Source organism: Ambystoma mexicanum, chromosome 4q (genome assembly GCF_040938575.1).
Source record: "Ambystoma mexicanum isolate Mex_15411 chromosome 4q, UKY_AmexF1_1, whole genome shotgun sequence".
In the NCBI taxonomy this organism is placed as follows: Eukaryota; Metazoa; Chordata; class Amphibia; order Caudata; family Ambystomatidae; genus Ambystoma; species Ambystoma mexicanum.
The window spans coordinates 1,221,856,148-1,221,872,622 of NC_090928.1; the positions used below are offsets into that span (position 1 = coordinate 1,221,856,148).

Below are 16,475 nucleotides of genomic sequence, written 5' to 3' on the forward strand. Positions count from 1 at the left end.
AACCTTTTAATGGAATGAAGTGGGCCATTTTGGAAAATAAATCCACAATAACAAGAATAGTGTTATATCCATAACAAGGAGACAGGTCCGTAATAAACTCCAGTGACAAGGTGTGCCAAGGCGCCGGTGGAATGTCTAAGGGTTGAAGAAGGCCGTCTGGTCTTATTTTTTTACCTTTATTTTGGGCACAAACACCACAGGACTGTTAAGATGAGAATCACTGGAGAGTTGCGTACCTGAATTCCTGGTTGATCTCGACGGGGCAGCCAGACTGACGAGAAGATCATGTGACACAAGCAACCAGCCTCTCCACCACCCAGAATGGATACTGGGTAGAAGATGGGCCGACTCCCAACGCCACAAGCTGGTTTCAGTGATGTCTGAGCTGTGCAAGCACAGACCGGAGAAGTTGAAGGAGATAATCCTTGATGAGGCGAGGCTCCGGAGTTCAAAGATGTGAGAGCAAGACTCCAGAAGCTAGCACTGGATGTTAGAGAAGTTGAGAGTCCCAAAGAGTGAGAGCCGTACTCCCGTAGCTGGCAATAGATACTGTGGTGACGAGAGTCCGAAGATGTGGGAGCCTACTCCCGTAACTCACACTGATGTGGTGGTGATGAGAGTCCAAAGGTGTGGGAGCAGTACTCCCATAGCTGACACTGGAGGCTGTGGTGATTAAGGGCCAAAGGCGTGGAATTCGTGCTTCTCTAGCTGGTACCAGAGGCCGTGAAGAAGAGAGTCCAAGGTGTGGGAGCAGTACTCCCGTGGCTGACACTGGAGGCAGTAGTGATGAGAGACCAAGGCGTGGAAACAGTCCCAAGGGAGTCACTGGAGAACCACTGAGAAGGGGTCTGGCCAGGGAGGAGAGGAAGGAGAAGGCAGGCAGGTAAACTAAGGCTGGCAAGGGAGAGGAACCAGGAATAGAGGGAAAACTAGCTAGGACCTGGGGAGAAGACCTGGAAAGGGACCAGAACTGGTCCTGGGAAAAACCAAAATGGCAGCAGGCAGGAGGGGAAGGAGAGCTGAGGCAGAAGTCTAGGACTGGGCCGCACAGGGCGAAGCAAAGGAGAGCGAGGACACGATCCGGAACAGAACGCGTTGAGACGCGATCTGCTCCCGACCGCGCCTCCCCCTTTATGGGCCGCCGGCGCCCGCGAGGCCCGGAGCGCAAGCCTGATCATTGCTAGGCACCGGCGGACCCAGAACGAGGCTTGAGCAGCAAGCCGCTCCGAACCTGGGCAACCGCCCCACGGCGCATGCGCGGAACCGTGACCGCGGTCTCCGACGCACACGCCGAGGAGCTGCAGCCCCCGTCCCCGGAACTCTCCTCCCGGCGCCTCCCCAAGCGCGAAAGTGCGAATAGAGGCGCCAGGGAGGAAGAGCGCAAGCAGCGAACCCCGGTCTCCCGGTAAGCGTGACAAGGACATCACAAAGGATTTAATGTCCCTTAGCCAAGAGGGCCACCAGAACTGTCGTTTAACCTTTTCTTCCATCTTGGCAATACCTGGGTGCCCCTCCATTAGAGTATCATGATAACGAGAAATAACCAGTTCTTGTAATTCTTTGTGTGGTAGAAATAAGCGCCCTTGGAAGTAAGGTAGATCATCATTGACAGTAAAGTAAGACCCCTTTTGAATCCAATCCTGCAAGGCTGTAGGGTCCAGGAGTTGTTTAACTCTAGCTTGAATGTCTTCCAGTGTTTGTAAAGAGGTCATGCCCAGAATTCTTTGTTCGGGAATTATCGGTACAGGTTCAGAGTTTGTATCTGTTTCTCCCATTCCTATTCGGGATAGGAGCGTCCGCTTTGCCATTCTTGCTGCCAGGACGGTAGGTAATTACAAAATCGAATTCAGCAAAAAACAAAGCCCATCGGAGCTGACGTGATGATTGAGCTTTGGCAGTTTTCAAATATTGTAAGTTCCGGTGGTCAGTGATCACCGTGATGGTATGTCTAGCGCCAAGAAGATAATGCTTCCAAGCCTTAGAAGCGGACTTAACGGCTAATAACTCTTTGTCGGTGATTGCATAATTCACCTCAGGTGCCGAGAATTTTCTGGACCAAAATGCTACGGGGTGCAGTTGGTTAGTTTCGGGATCTCTTTGAGACAGGACAGCTCCCATGGCTAAGCTGGATGCGTCGGTTTCGACTATGTATGGGAGATCTGGACGCGGGTGTTTCAATACAGGTGCGGAGGTAAATTTAGCTTTTAATTCCTGAAAGGCCTGTTCGGATTCCTCAGACCATTCGAAGCGTTTATTTTTCCTCAAGAGTGCAGTGATGGGTTGTACAATACGTGAAAATTCCGGGATAAATCTGCGATAGAAATGGGCAAACCCAAGCATGCTTTGAACGCCTTTCACAGAGCTAGGCAATGGCCATTTGAGGATGGCATCCACTTTTCGCAAGTCCACTCGGACTCCTTTAGGTGTCAGGATGAAATCAAGAAACTCGACTTCTGTGGTATGGAAAACACACTTTTCAAGTTTTGCAAATAGTTTGTGTTGGCGCAATTTCTCAAGAACTGCCCTGACGTGCTTTTTGTGATCAGATTCCGAAGAGGAGTACACAAGAATGTCATCGATATATACGACAACACAAACATCGATGAGTTCCCGAAGGACATCGTTCATGAAGTTTTGGAAGGCAGCAGGTGCGTTGCACAATCCGAAAGGCATCACCTGGTACTCAAATAGTCCATATTTGGTGCGGAAGGCAGTTTTCCATTCGTCGCCTTCCTTTACTCGCACCAGATGGTAAGCCCCCCGGAGATCTAACTTGGGGTATATGCAGGCATCCTTCACCTGGTCAAGAAGTTCAGGGATCAGAGGCAAAGGGTAACGGTTTTTAACAGTTATCTGGTTCAATGCGCGGTAGTCGATACAAGTTCTGAGGTCGCCTTCTTTTTTTGGCAAGAAGAACAAAGCCGAGGATGCTGGAGACTTTGACGGGCGAATGAAACCATTGGCTAGGTACTGATCTAAATATTGTCGCAAATGAAGATTCTCGGGTTCAGTAAGAGCATAAATCCTGCTACAAGGGGGTTGTGCACCGGGCATCAGATCGATTTGGCAATCGTACGACCTGTGAGGGGGTAACGTGTTGGCCTGTTCCTTTTGGAAGATGTCTTGAAATTCTTGGTATTCCGGCGGTATTTGCAAAGTGGCAGGGGTTACTGTAGCCAGGCCTATATTTGGATTTCCTGGATAACAGGTTTGTGCACAATCCGGAAAGGTTATCCTCTTCGCTCGCCAGTCAATTCGAGGATTATGTGTTTCTAACCAAGGGATTCCTAGAATTACCTGAAACTGTGGAGCCTTGATTACGTCAAACACAACAGCCTCCCGATGCCCGTCCTGACCCATTAGTGTCACCTCTGCAGTGGAATGTGTTACCGGCCCAGAGGCGATTTCGGTTCCATCTACTGTGGTGATGACCTCTTTACTGGTTTTAGGACGAAGAGGGAGGTTGATCCTGGAAGCTAATTCACGATCCACATAGTTTCCTATAGCCCCACTATCGATGTATGCCTTTATTGCATGCAAACGCCCAGGCTGTTCCGGATCTATGAGGACCATTGGCATGATGAAGTGCGAGGTCTCAGAGTTAGTTTTCAGGCTCAGCAAGCGGACCCCTACGCTTGTCGGGCGTGGTCGTTTCTCGAATCAGGTTGCATATGGTTCTTATCCGCGGCTCCTACCGCCTTCTTGGGCGGTTTTACTGGGCAATCTCGTAAAAAGTGTCCAGAAGCCCCAAAATAAAGACATAATCGCATCTGCCATCTTCTTTCACGTTCTTTTTGAGTTAAAGGTCCTTTAACCCCTCCAATTTGCATAGGTTCAGAAACATCAGCACCCTTGGGGTTAACGTGAGTCTTGACCAACACCCGTGTCTCAAACTTGGACCGATCTGCCTTTCTGTTTTGAAGCCTGTGATCTAATTGGACCACTAAGTCTATATATTCCATGCAGTCTTGGGGCGGATTTACAACTTGGGCCAGGACATCCTTAAGTTCTCCACGTAGACCTCGATGAAATAACGTGATTCTTTTATCCTCTGGCCACCCAGTCTCCACAACCAACCTATTGAAGGTTGCGATATAGGCTAAGAGATCCTGGTTACCCTGTCGTAGGGACAGAAGTTCGTTGTCCAGGGCCTGTCCCTGAGAGTGCCGAGCAAATAATCTTTCCATGCGTGTCTGAAAGCCTTGAAAATCCCCGAGTATTGGGTCATCTTGAGTAACCAGTGGAACTGACCAATCGGCAGCACAGCCGCTGAGATATGATAATACAAAAGCTACCTTGGTTTGGTCGTTAGGAAAGGCCCCAGGTCTGCAGAGGAAGTGCAATCGGCATTGATTCATGAATACGGCGAATCTTTTGGGGTCCCCGGCAAAACGTTCAGGTGGGGCCAACGGCATATTTCCAGGTAGATTAATTTGCACTGGGTTACTTGAAACCACTGGGGCGGGAATACCTCCTGAACCTGGTAGGGGAGTTTGTCCAGCCTGACCTTGCAATAGCTGCCTGGCAAGGTCATCAGTTTGTTCCTTAGATACAATTAGTTCTCTCCTGAGAGCGTTAGTCTCCTGACGAGCGGAATGCACTTCGGCCCGTAATTCCCCCAATAGGTGGGCCAACTGATCAGTCTCGGAAGTCTCCATAGCACCTGGGTGGGAAATTGTAGTCACCTGACTCCCACGGAGACGCTGACCAGGTCTGGACTGCTGCGGCCTCTTCTCATCTGATGCGCAGAACTCGGAAGACCGACTGGACAGGACCCCCAAATCTCGCTTGTCTGACTCGCAGGAGAATCCTTCTGCAGATGGAGAAAGGGGATTAACTACCTGCGGAGTAGCGCGTCGGCCTCCCACTTCCCTCTTTCACTCTCCTCAGACCACCTCCGAAATTCCCCGTTAACTCTCACCTTAAGGTTTGAAAGGACGAGCTCTCCATCCTGCTTCTGGTGCAGGGGTGCGATTATATCCAGTTACTTCCCTGGTGTTCGGATTGGTGAGGATCCAAGCTTACTTGACTTTCCTGGCAAGGTGCCGTAAGTATACTGTTGTAAAAGTTCAAGAGTTGGCCTCCTTTTCTCTTTGCCTTTATATTCAGTAGTCCTTCTCTTATCCCTTTTATCACAGGTGCTGAGTGAAGATTTCGCGTAGAGGAAACAATTCGTCGAAGGTAAACTCAGGTGAGTTTATGATGGGTGGTTCCTTTAATGTCCTTATATTCACCCACTAATGCGTATGTCTTTTTTCCCCATAGGGGCCGGGGTACGGTACTGCCGAAGAAGTGGCGCCGACTCGAGATGAGGAAAGATTCTCCTGACAATAATCAGGTAAGTCTTATGGCGAAAATCTGGCTTTCCTCAATATGTTCCTTTTGCTCACCTTTTGTTCGTCTCTTCCCCCTTAGGCGCAGGTATGTGGCGGATCGTGCAGATGGTCGCTCAGGAGCACGGAGATGCCTCGTGAACAGGTGAGTGGAACGCGGCGCTGCAGCGAGCAACGCGATGCGTCTTTAAAATAAATGTCTTCCCTTAGGATCGCCGGCGTGATGACTCTGGACTCTGGGTAGAAGCAGGTAATGTTCTTCTGTTCACCTTTTCCCTTCTCTTCTTTCCTTTCAGGTGTTCCAGGATGGAGGCGGGCGTGGCTGGAGTCAGGATGCAGGAGCAGACACGGTGAGCGTCCAGCTGCTAGGTGCAGAACAACGCGAAGCGTGAGCTGCTGTCTGGGCGTGGCTTAAATAGCCCCCCAAAGTAGTTCCAGGTACGTATTCTTCACCGGCCATGCCCGAGTGGCAAAATAGTCCCACAGGTAAAATAGTCCCTTTCAGGCCTCAAAGAGGTCTGGATCTGGCAGCACGGTCTGCATCAGGTAAGTTCACATAAACACTCCCTTTATGAGCCTGGCGCCCATGGCCCCAGGACTGAGGTCCAAAATGAGCCTGGCACCAAAGCCGCCAGGACAGTGTCCAAAGGGCCCCTACTAGGGGTTGTTGGCCTTTTCCCCAGGAACATGATGTCTGCTTCCGGGGACGCTGGTCCTGGACTGGTTCTCCGGGAGTAGGCATCATGACACCCTTTGTGCTTCTTTCAGTGCATGCAACAGGGGTTTTATGTAAGATGCATAATCTAATATCCATGCACGGCAGTAGTTGCACATGGCAAGATATTTCTGCATTTCTTTCACCGTTTTGGGGTTATTTACTGCCCTCACGGCTGCTGCTCTGTCAGGTATTATTCGCTTGCCATCGTTTGATATTGTACCAGATATAGTACTTCTGCCGAACAGTACTGCAGTTTCTGTTTGTCTACCTTGCAGCCTTTGTATGCTAGTAATGTCAGTAATGTTACTGAGTCCTTCCTGCACTCTCCCTCGTTTTCTCTGCAGATCAACAGATCGTCTACGTACTGAATGATTGTACTCTTTGTATCAATATTTCCAAGATCTTCATGTAATATTCTGTTAAGAATACTGGGGCTCTCACAATATCCCTGGGGCAGTCTGCTGTGCTCATACCTTTTCCCACCTAGGGTAAATGCTGTTAAATATTGTGATTCAGGGTCCAGTGGTACTGAGAAAAATTTATTTTTCAAATCCACTACTGTGAAACATGTTGCTCTTTTTGGGATGTTGCATAAAATCGACGCTGGATTCGGGGCGAGGGTGAACTCTTTTTGTATGACATCATTGAGGGGGCATAAATCCTGTATCATCCTCCATGGCCCTCCCTTTGCCATCTTAATGGGTCAAATACAAGTGTTACAGGGAGAATTTGAGGGTTCTATTATTCCCTGCTGCAGTAGTGGGTATATTGTCTCTTTTATTCCTTCTTCTGCCTCTCATGACAGGGGGTATTGTTTCACTCGGGGCAACACTGCCCCGGGTTTGAGTTTTATTTTGACAGGCGTTACTTCTTGTAACAGCCCTACATCGTGAGGGCCAGTTGTCCATAACTCTGATGGTACCTGTCGCATATCTTCATTAAAGAATGCTGGTGGTGCACTGACGACGGCCATGAGAACGAGCGGCGCTTGTCTGTGCTGTATCCTTATTTCACAGGGAATTGCTATTTCCATTATTATTTCCCCATCAGTGTCATTATCAGTGAAAAGTTCTTCATCTGAAAGGTCTCGTAATGCTGTGTTGGCATTTATTCACAATACTGTTCTCCATTCACATCCATGCATGTCTAGGTCAATAACTGTTATCCGTTGTGACGACACTTGCACCCCGTGTATGGCTATAGACACCACTGAGCCCGCTACTATCTCTGGGGGTGCTACCGGATGAAACACAAACTCAGAGGGTACTCGCCACTCTTGGCGTTTTAATTCAGGCACGACACGTGCCAAAACCATTAACCTTGGATGAACATGTCTGGGTTCACTGGTACCCCACGCACCTACTGTGCTGTGGCTTGTGTATGTATCACTAACATAGCGTGCATGGTGCATATCCCGGGAGTTGAACACACTATCCCCCTTTCTATGAATGAGATGGTCATGTTGAGCTTGCTGAGAAGGTCCCTCCCTAGTCAGATTATGGGCGAGTCTTCATAGTACAATAGGGGTACTTGCACTGTTTTTCCCTCCACCATTACATCAAATTCTTCTGTGTATGGAACCTCGACCACCGCCCCAGAAAATCCCAGCATCTCCATTTTATGATTCGACAGCGGAACCAGCCTTCCTACAGGCATGATTTTTCCGCTCCAGAGTCTACCATAAAGGTGAATTGTTTGTTTCCTATCTCCACCCCCACCAGTGGTTTCTCTGCTGTATTGAGGGTTGTTGACAGTACTGGACACGCAAGTGCTTTCTGTGGGCTGTCCTATGCTAAGTATCCTGTGTTCTCACCGTTACTGAAAACATTGTTCCCCACCATTGCTGTCCCCCTGTAAGGTGCTGGTGCGCCATTTGCTGTTGTTGTGAAAGGGTTTCCGCGCATCAAGGGCATATTTTCCTGATATTGCAAATGTTACTGTACATTTTCTGAGTGTGATCTTTGTTCGTGTGTGTACATTGGGTCAGGTTGCTCTTCTCTCCTACTTCTGCCCATAGGTAAGCCATATGAGCTACCAGGATGGGGGTGACCGTATTGCTGTTTATTTTGATAGGGGACCATTGGGCAAATTCGACACTCTCTCGCAAAATGTCCCCATCTCACACAATTCCAGCATAATCCCTGTCCCCCTCCTCTAGGTCCTTGTCCTCCATATCCATACCCACCCCCTTTTGATCTCCTGTACCCACCTCTTCCTCCACGGGCACTTATCCCCTGCCATTGAGGCCCTCTATATTGCTACTCACCATTCCATTATTCCTGTCCATTTGCTGCCCAATTTGCTGCCATGCTTGCCTGTTTAGCTGGTGGTGCCACCTCTCCTTCCGTTCCTCTATCTTGGGGAGGGCTGCTACTGCAGTTGCAACCTTCACTAGTTTTGTCTGTATTAACTTTGCTTCGTCTGCCAACCTTCTCTGAGCTATCTCCTTCTCTCTTTCTTTGATCCTTTTACAATGGTGTATTAAGATGTTCTGTATTTCGGGCCACCCCTTGTCTTCTGTCCCAGCTATTTTATCTAAGGCCTGCTGCACCTCCTTCGGGAGCTCTTTTTTGATTATGAAATAAAACAATGAAGTGGATTGATCCCAAGCTGTGCCTGTCTCCGCTCACCACATCTCTTGCACTCGAAGAATGCAAATCATTGCATCTTCCTCCTCCCCCATTGTACATTGCATTACTGATTGCAGGTCAGGTGTGTCTGGGAACGTCTCCCTCAATGCATCCCATGCCCTGGCCCTTACCATGTTGAACGATGCCCCATCATGGCAGTCACAGTCTAGTGTTACCCCGGGGAACCCCGCTTTCACCAACACCCAGTTAGCTTGATCACCCACCGCAGACACCAGTAAACTCTTCATGTCTCCTATAACTAGGGGAATCCCTGCAGTATTTTTCTCAAATGCATATATCCATTTACTCGCCCCTCCTGACAGCAGGGGTAATGTTTTGAGCAAGTTTGCTTTGTCCATTTGGGCCCATGGGACATAATGAGGCCTTCCTGCCCCTTTGTGTATTAATGGAAGTTGTAGTTTACCTCCTATTTTGCATGTACTCACCTTCGCTCTCTTCTTCCCCAGTACTGCCATCCTCCCGGCTCTTGACCTTAGTCTTCCCCGCCACTCTGTGGAAACAGAGAAATTGACATGAGGCTGGGAAGCCCAAATGGAAACACACCAACACAGGTTACAAAGGACCATATAAAGCGCTTTATTTCGAAGTTACAAAGTTACCAAGTTATCAAAGTCAATTGACATGCGAATAGCTATTCGGCTCTCTGACTCACACACGAACCTCCAACGATAAGGTTTCGCATCGAAAGTGGGAGAGACCGAATATCTGGATGCTCGGGTTTTTATACAGTTTGTACCACATCGGCCAGCCCTCTTGCGAGTTAACCATTCTTAGAACCATGGCTAGGGTTCGTAGCCAGGTCGAACACACAATTTACATACATTAGATCAGTTCCGCTGATACAGTTACATATTTACACAAAGGTTGAACAGAGGACAGGGTCTTAGTTCATGACCCTAACACGTAGCCTGCGGACATATTATTCATTCACGTGTGCGGAGGTCACCATGGCCGAAGTCTTACTCGCAATGTCATTCGGCCTCCATTTTGTGATTCGGGGTGACTTCCACACTGCAAGAATACCTAAAATGGCGGCTAGATCCAAGATGGCAGCTTTACACAATACATTAAGGTCAAGACCTTGCCGCGGAACCTATGTTCACAATATTCTTTAGACAGCTTGGCGTAGGCCAACATACATTTAAACAATGCGATTGGGGTCACAATATTATATCGATTTCCACAGACCCTCCTTTTGGCCTATGCCAAGTGCTAAAACATAGTTTTCTAATACTTTTGAAAATACTTGAAGGCATTATCATTCATAGGTTCCGCATCATTGTCTGAAATATCAATAGCCATAAGGTCGTTCGTAAGAACTTCTTGCAACATGAACTCTTTAGATGCTGTCTTCGGAGTGTATATCTTACGCCCTATTGCGCTCATTACCTGGGCACAACATTCCCCCATCATTCCGCATATACTCGGGAGGCATTGAAAACAACAGCAAAGAAATAACAGAGTCCCTAAAATACCTAAAATGACAGAAAGCACCTTCCACCCCCAAGATCGTAGAGAGTCCCAAAACCAAGTACTAAGGCTCCAGTCTCCTACAGGGATATGGACTTCAGAACTAAGAGTGTGTAAATTCTGAATTGCTTTAAATATTGTTGGTGAAGAATCTGGTACGAAAACGCAACAAGCGGACCCCACTAATTTACATACTCCACCTCGTTCGGCTAAAATGACATCTAATGCCATTCGATTTTGCAGTGCTACCAATCTTATCGCCTTTTGCTCTAAGGTCATATTGTAGAGTATGTCCGTGGTCCGGTTGATCGTTTTCTCCAATACCCTCGCTAATCCCCTAATGTTCTCTGAATTTGCTATTTGTCCCCAGAAGGGGACTACTGATTTGGCTATATCCCCGAACACTTGTCCGGGGGTATCTTCATCACTATCTCGTCGCGGGCGAGCCTTGGATACCTCTAAGGTACTGGATATAAATACACCTGGTAACAATATCCCTAAATAACAAGTTCCCTGCCAATCTTTGGGCAACCAGGGAAAAGCTAAACTACCACAAACAAAATAAACGGGTCCCCCTACATACAAAGGCCTATTTTCCCCAGTCAAATTTACAATATTCATACAAGGCTCAAAATCTCCCATTGGCCTAGTGCCATTTCTTTGTACACAGAAAGGGACAGAATCAGGATTATGATTTACAGAATAAGAAGGAGGCATGGCATCCTTATTGCCTATCGGAGCCATCTTGAAAGAAACTAGATTTTGGAAAGGAAAGGAAAGTTTATCAGACGGCCTAATAGAAGCGATATTAGGTCTACTCCTATTTGCGAAAAGCGAGCATCCCAGGGGAGTCAATTCACGTCTCTCAAATTCATTCAAATTAGTGCCATCGAAGTTCCCTGAGATGCTATCATTCCATCGGCCAAAGAAGAGTGCTCTAAGAGAGGCATAGCAGGAAGTTGTTAGAGGTAAGGGGTGTATATACCATCCCAGTCCCTTGTTCCCATGTTGTGGCAAATGCGTGCAAATCCAACAATTACTCTTATTAAAAATAGCATGCGTAGCATTCATCACTATCATCAGAGTGTTATTATGATATTTCTGTCTATGCCGAGAGTCCCTAGGGGACAGAGTGTGAAGGTGTACAGAGGGAGTCAAAACAGTTGGTACAATTTCGGTCGGTAACAGAGGCTTCAAAGGATAAATTTCTTCGAAGTACCAGAGTCCCACGGCAGCAGTTGCAAAACTAACAATAATCAAAACAAGAACACAACAGTACGTTTTCAGGGCCCAGGCACATTGTCCATTGTTCAAACTGGTCACCTCCTTATCTAATAGTTCAATACGAGGAGCAGCGGTGAAGGCGGCAGGCATCATGGTTATCCCGATCGACGGCCCCAATGTTCGTTGCTGGCGGCACTTCGGCCGCGCGACTTCTTAGTCCTTCCCAACCCTAGCCAACAGAACCCTCCTTTTCTGTGTTCCAAAAAAGGGAAAGACAATAGTATTCCAATCACTCCTTTTTCTTCCAGATGCACGATACTCGTGCAGCGATTTTATTTTCGTGGTCGAAGGTTGTACCTGATGGTACCCAAGTTTGTTGAATCCAAAAGCAAAGAATTGTCGCTCCCTGAGGGGAGCGTCACGTCGGTGGCGACGGAAGTCGCAGAACTCGAAACAAGGTTTTCCGGAAGTGAGTGATCAAGGGAGTGCGGAGACAAAATGGACGGCTCCCCGAGCTCCTCAGGCTCAGAGAACTTCTCCGACGCACTCACAACGCTGCTTGCTACTCCGAGATCAGAGAGTGTAGCATCAGCAAGGGGTTCTGTTTCTTCTGTAACGTGTGGCGTCGGGTGAGGGATCTTCTTGATGTGAGTTGCATGTATCCAGTTCTTCTTTCCTGCCACCCGCACTGCCGTCCTGGTGACCAATAAAACCTGGTAGGGTCCCCGCCAGCGAGGCGCGAGACAGGAAGACCTTTCGTAGGCCTTTACCAGGATCCAGCTGCCGGGCAATATATCGTGTCCTGGGCCCGTAAACCGTACAGGTAAGGCGGCCTTCACCTGGTGGTAGATGAAATACAGGTTTTTAGTCAATTGATTACAATAATCTACAAGCAATACATTCTCCACATCCCTCAGGGCTTTAGGTTTAGGGAGGCCCCAAATATTAGCAGGCCTTCCCATTACTACCTCGAATGGAGAAAGCCCAGTTCTAGTCTGGGGTGTGGTGCGCATAGCTAACAATACAATAGGAAAAGCATCTGGCCATTTTAATTTAGTCTCAGCACATGTTTTTGCAAGTTTGTTTTTCAAAATACAGTTGTGTCTTTCTACCAACCCCGCACTTTGAGGGTGCCTAGCTGAATGAAAACGTTTCTCAATCCCTAAAGCAACACATATTTGCAATATTACAGCTGCGATGAAATGCGGGCCGTTATCCGACCAGATTATCCTCGGGAGCCCAAATCGAGGAAAATATTCTTTCACCAAGATCTTTGCGGTGGTCATGGCGGTAGCATCTTTGACGGGGAAAGCCTCGACCCATTTGCTAAAAGCACAAATGATAACAAGAACATACTTCAAGTTATTACATCGCTCCATTTCAATAAAATCAAGGTGAATGGTTTCAAAGGGGACAGAGGGGGGCCTGAAACTTCCCCTTGGAGTCACTGTCCCTTTACCCACATTGTGCTGCAGGCAAATCATACAATTCTGAACATATCTTTTTGCAGTTTCCAAAATTTTGTCATTCACCCAAACCTGCTGTAATATCTTTGCAATTTGCTGGGCACACACATGTGTTGGACCATGTGCCATTGTGACCATTGCTAATACATAAGAATCAGGAAGCAAGCATTTCCCGTCAGATGCGTCCACCCAACATCCTTCGTCATCCAATTTCCCCATGCCTTCAGCCCATTTCCTAGATTCTTCAACAGAGGCATCAGTCTGAATATCTCGCACAGACCCAATGCCTTCATCTATTATACAACCATCTCTCACTTCCCTCGAGGTATACATGTCTGTGCTAAGGTCTGTGGCTGTTTGTCTAGCTATCAAATCTGCAAAAGCATTTCCCTTGCCCACATCGTCTATGACCTTCCGATGTGCTGCACATTTCATGATTGCTAGTTGTTCAGGGAGTGAGAGTGCTGAGAGTAGTTGTACTATTAAGGGGCCATGCTGAATCTTGGTCCCATGTGAGGTCAGAAACCCTCTTTCCGACCACAGTTTTCCGAAGTTGTGAGCCACCCCAAAGGCATACTGACTATCCGTATAAATATTAACTCTATGCCCTTGGGAGAGCTCACAAGCACGAGTCAACGCTATAATCTCTGCGGCCTGCGCAGAGTTATGCGGAATCCTTTTAGTTTCTACGATCTTGTTCAAAGTAGTAACTGCATAAGCAGCTGTAGATGTGCCATTCGGAAGTTTAAAGCAGGAGCCATCACAAAACAGCTCCCCTTCCGCATTCTCCAAAGGAGTATCTGAGAGGTCTATTCTGCCCTTCGTTTCTTGCTCGGTGGCATACAGGCAGTCATGTGATCCGTCATCGCCGCAAGCAGTAGTTTGCGGGAGAGGCAAAAGTTCAGCCGGATTGAGAACACAACACCTTTTAATTTGGATATGAGGAGCAAATAGAACTAATTCATACCTGGTCAACCGGGCAGAAGTAAGGTGTTGTGTTTGAGTTTTATTCAATAGAATATCAACAGAGTGAGGTACCATCAAAATCAAATCGTGACCTAGGACCATCCCCTCACTCTGTTTTACAGACGCAGCAGCAGCAGCAACAGCGCGCAGACATCGCGGCAAAGCACATGCAACAGGATCGAGGGCGGAGGAATAATAGCCGCACGGCCTATTCTTCCCTCCATGTTCCTGTGTTAACACAGACAAAGCACATCCATTACATTCATGCACAAACAACACAAAGGCCTTATCGTAATTTGGTGTACCCAGAACCGGTGCTGAACACAGCGCGGCTTTGAGAAGCTCAAATGATCGTTGATGTTCCGATTCCCATGGCAGTGGCAAAGAAATGCCCTTCCTCGTCAAAGCCAACATCGGTTTTACCACTAGGGCAAAGTTCGGGATCCACAGTCTACAGTAGGACGCCATCCCTATCAGGGCTCTGACTTCCTTCTGTGTTTTTGGGACAGACATGCCAGAAATGTGTTTTATTCGTTCAGGTGTCAATCTTCTCCCCTCCTTTGACAGGAGGTAGCCTAAATAGGCAACCTCCTGGCAACAATATTGAAATTTCTTAAGTGAAGCTTTGTGTCCATATTCAGCTAAATGAACAAGCAACAATATAGTGCCTTCTTTACAAGCTTTCTCAGAGTCTGCAGCTAAGAGCAAATCGTCTACATATTGAAGCAGCGTGCAAGTAGGTGGCAATTCAAGGGTGTCGAGCTGCTCTTTTAAGGCTCTACTATAGATACTAGGACTTTCAGTATACCCTTGAGGTGCCCTTGTGAATGTAAATGAGCGTCCCCCCAAGGTGAACGCAAACAAATACCGGCTCTCCTTGTGTATCGGAATACTAAAGAAGGCGTTTTTCAAATCTACGACACTGAAGTGCGTAGCCGTAGCAGGGATCATTGTTAAGATTGTTGTTACATCCGGCACGATTGGAAATTGTGGGGCCACTACCCGGTTAATAGCACGAAGATCTATTATAAACCGGTACGGAATTGCATTGTCGCCTTTCTTATATACCGGCAAGATCGGACTATTACATAAGCTACCTGTAATCTCTTCGATCACTCCACGATGTACAAAATCGGAGACAATGCATTTCAAAGCGCGCTCGCCCTCAACTGAAATTTTATATTGCGGAATGCGCGGTAGTTTAACCCCATGTTTCAATACTATCTTAACAGGGTCAATGTGCAATATCCCGACATCATTGTCGTCTATTGCCCACAAATATTCTGGGACAATGCCAAATTCGGGAGGTAGAGGTCGGGTCAAGTATTGGGAGTTAAAAGGTTGCTGTGGTGAAACTGTTAATCTTATTCCGTCAGGGGAACAATGAATCACTGCGTTCAATTTCTTCAACAAATTTAACCCCAGCAAATTTTCTCCACAGTTTGAAGTAAGAAGAAAAGGGCACTTGTCTGTAAAAGGGCCCAAAGAAATGGGTACCGGTGCAGAGACCGGACAAACAGTTGGTATACCAGAGAACCCTATAGAAACATTCGTTTGCCCTGACAGGGGGATGTTTGGAACCCGAGAATGGTCGATGGAGCACTTCTGTGCTCCAGTGTCGATCAAGAACTGATGTTTCCTATTCCCCACCAATAATTCAACATAGGGGCCCTTCTGAATAACGGGAATAGGTAAAGGTTCCAAACGCTGCTTCGGGCAATCCTAATAAGGCAGAACTTCATCAAAGGGAAGTTCCTCAGAAAGATAGGCGGCGGAAGGGTGATCAAATATATTTCTCGAGTCCATACTCGGGGTCTGATTTTCCTGTGAAAAAGGTTGCTGGGGATCTCGTAGAAGCTGACCCCTATCAGGGCCCCCTGCTCCAGGGCGGCCCCGTGGTCGCCTACCCATACCTCCGAATGTGCCTCCTGACCTCTGACTGAGGGCAGGGCACTGTGCTCGCCAGTGACCTTCCTGGCGGCAATAAGCACACTGATTAATATTTATAGAATTTAGAGGAGTATTTCCTCTTGGAATGTACTGACCTCTAGTTTGTGTCGTACCTCCTCTGGGGTGCCTGACAATTTGCTGCAACAATACTTTAGTCTTTAGGTCACCCCTTCTTTTTTCGATTTTCTCTTTTTCGTTATTAACCCGATTCTCATAATACTGAGCCATATGCAAAACCTCTGACTGAGATTTTGCCTGCCAAGCGCTCTCTGAGGACATAATTTGTGACTGGATGTCGGGCAACAATCCACGCACAAATTTGTCCACAAACAACCTCTTCCCCGACTCTGTACCCAAATCCTGTCCACTGAAGTCGGAGAACACTTGTTCAAACCTATTAAAGAATTCAGTGGTACCTTCAGTTTTTCCTTGGACACAGGCCGTGAGCTTGTCCCAAATAATCCTTTTTTCCGGAATTATAGTTTTCAATTTGGCAACTATTCTATCGGGTAAAGTGAGTATTACCTGGGGTGGTTTCTCACCAGCTGGTCGTTCCCCATCTATTCTAGTCAAATTTATCCATGTATCCCCTAACCCCGGCACATCATCTACTGTCCGTACCTGCTTCCATACATCAACAGGCAAAAGCACTGGAAACAATAAATCCATGTCACTTAAGGTGAACACAGAAGACTGC

At 47.4% G+C, this 16,475-nt stretch overlaps 1 long non-coding RNA gene across 1 annotated transcript in view; it reads right to left on the reverse strand.

The window, feature by feature from the left end:
* Positions 1-16,475, reverse strand: part of LOC138467168 (uncharacterized) — a 94,084-nt gene that overhangs the window by 10,801 nt on the left and 66,808 nt on the right. Inside the window, exon 2 of the long non-coding RNA XR_011268091.1 lies at positions 9,128-9,192. This is a non-coding gene — a long non-coding RNA (uncharacterized lncRNA). The remainder of the gene's footprint in view (positions 1-9,127; positions 9,193-16,475) is intronic.